This window comes from Peromyscus eremicus, chromosome 1 (genome assembly GCF_949786415.1).
Source record: "Peromyscus eremicus chromosome 1, PerEre_H2_v1, whole genome shotgun sequence".
Classification (NCBI taxonomy): domain Eukaryota; kingdom Metazoa; phylum Chordata; class Mammalia; order Rodentia; family Cricetidae; genus Peromyscus; species Peromyscus eremicus.
Window position 1 is genome coordinate 122,730,027 of NC_081416.1, and position 2,461 is coordinate 122,732,487.

At 44.2% G+C, this 2,461-nt stretch overlaps 1 pseudogene; it reads right to left on the reverse strand.

The window, feature by feature from the left end:
* Positions 1-769: 769 nt before the first annotated feature.
* LOC131902292 (high mobility group protein B1-like) lies at positions 770-1,499 on the reverse strand (annotated as a pseudogene).
* Positions 1,500-2,461: the final 962 nt, after the last annotated feature.

A 2,461-nucleotide genomic window follows, 5' to 3' on the forward strand; every position in this document is an offset into this window, starting at 1 on the left:
TCTCAGCAGTTAAGAGCAGTGGTTGCTCTTCCAGAGGGCTCCAGTTTCAATCCCAGCACCTGCACAGTGGCTAGCAATCGACTGATCATCTCTAACTCCAGTTCTTTTTTTTTTTTAATAAAAAAAATTGTATTTACTTAGAAGCATTCAGAATGTCAACAAAACAGCTGCATTTTTTTTTTTTTTGCAATTACAGAGTGGTATTCAGTTAACAGAACAACAATTATCTTCGTAATAAGCTGCATCAGAGACAACTGAAGATGAAAAAAATAAAACAAAAACAAAAAAATAAAAACAAAAACAAAAAAAACCTACCGTCCCCATATATAACTAATTTGTGCTGTGCACCAACAAGAACCTGCTTTAAATTTCCATGCCAATTTACAACCAGGCAAGGTTAGTGGCTATTGAGAATACCACCAGGACAGGGCTATCTAAAGACACATTCGGTAGTGTGTTAACTATACAAAAAAAGACACTGTACAGTTTAAAAACAAATCTTACACAGCCTTACATTTCAATTTTTTTCTTTAAAAGGAGTGAGTTGTGGCCGGGCGGGGGTGGCGCACGCCTTTAATCCCAGCACCAGGCGAATCTCTGTGAGTTCGAGGCCAGCCTGGGCTACCAAGTGAGTTCCAGGAGAGGCGCAAAGCTACACAGAGAAACCCTGTCTCGAAAAAACAAAAAAAAAAAAAAAAAAAAGAGTGAGTTGTGCACAGGGGGGTTAAATGCTTTATAGACAAGGAAAAAAAACTGCGCTAGAACCAACTTATTCATCATCATCATCTTCTTCGTCTTCCTCTTCTTCCTCCTCTTCCTCCTCCTCCTCATCTTCCTCTTCCTTCTTTTTCTTGCTCTTTTCAGTCTTGACGACCCCCTTCTTAGCCGCATCGGGTTTTCCTTTAGCTCTGTAGGCAGCGATATCCTTCTCGTACTTCTCCTTCAGCTCGGCAGCCTTCTTCTCGTAGGGCTGCTCGTCGTCGTCCGCAGCGGTGTTGTTCCACATCTCCCCCAGCTTCTTCGCCACGTCCCCGATGGACAAGCCGGGGTGCTCTCCTTTGATTTGGGGGCGATAGTCAGAACAAGAAGAAGGCCGAAGGAGGCCTCAGGTGCATTGCGGTCCTTGAACTTCTTTTTGGTCTCCCCTTTGGGGGGGGATGTAGGTTTTCATTTCTCTCTCAGAACGAGCCTTGTCAGCCTTTGCCATGTCTTCAAATTTCCCCTTTTCTTTGGCAGACATGGTCTTCCACCTTTCTGAGAACTCTGAGAAGTTGACAGAAGCATCCGGGTGCTTCTTCTTGTGTTCCTCCCGGCAAGTTTGCACAAAGAATGCATATGAGGACATTTTGCCTCTCGGCTTCTTAGGATCTCCTTTGCCCATGTTTAGTTGATTTTCCTCCGCGAGGCACAGAGTCGCCCAGTGCCCGTCCGGCTCGTGCTTGCCCCAGCGCTGTCTCTATGGAGCTCAATGTACTACAATGGCTGTGAGAGCGGGAGCCAGACGCTCTAACTCCAATTCTAAGGAAATCTGACACCTTGGTCTGGCCTCCAAGGATACTGTATGCACATGGTACAGAGACATACATGAAGAAAAAATATCCATATATGTAAAATAAAATAAGTCTCAATTAAGAAAACAAAAGAAGCCTAAGCAGAGCATGGCAGCAAGTATCTTTAATCCCAGCAGCCCTCAGGAGGCAGGTGGAGGTGGGTCTCTCAACAGATCCTGCTAGAGGGAAAACAGTGGCTTAAGGGAAGTAAACAATTAGGCAGAAAATGATGGGGTGGTTGTTGCTGGGGTTTGGGGGCATTATAAACATGAGAAATACGTGTCTTCTACAGTCGTAAATGAAGTGCTCTACAAAATCATAAGGTTTAAGCTCTTAAATTCAAACTGCAACCCCTCAGTTATATGAGACTGTACATTCGTGGGTCAGTCTTTTCAGCTTTGAGTGGGCAAGGACGTGGTTATAAGGTAAGGTCAATCAATGCGTGTTCAGTAAAGAACAGGTCCTTTCCTCAAACAGAACTGAAGACAAGTGACTACCGTGGAGAGGACAAGGCAGCATCTTCTGACCCACTTCTGACTGCTTCAAGTGACCGTGCTTTGGTTTTGGTTTTTGTTTTTCTAGCAGGTGTATCATCCCTTAGTCGTTTCCACAACTACCACTTCTGACATCCAAGATCACAGCAAACCTAAAAGTGATTAATAGCTATGGATTCTTGTGTTCTTATCAGCACAGATAGAAGCCCACCATCATTTAAACCCTCTAGCATCTTCGGAGAGAACACAGCAGACACCTTAACATTTTTATCAAAGTTTAGAAGCCTGACTTTCAGTGTGACAAGCAACTTCCAGCCTCCCCAGCTTTAAATGAGAGTCACCATGACCTCCTCGGGCCTCTATGAAGGTAGAGAGTGTTATTGCCATCTTTATTTGGTAAGAAGGCAAAGACTTCAC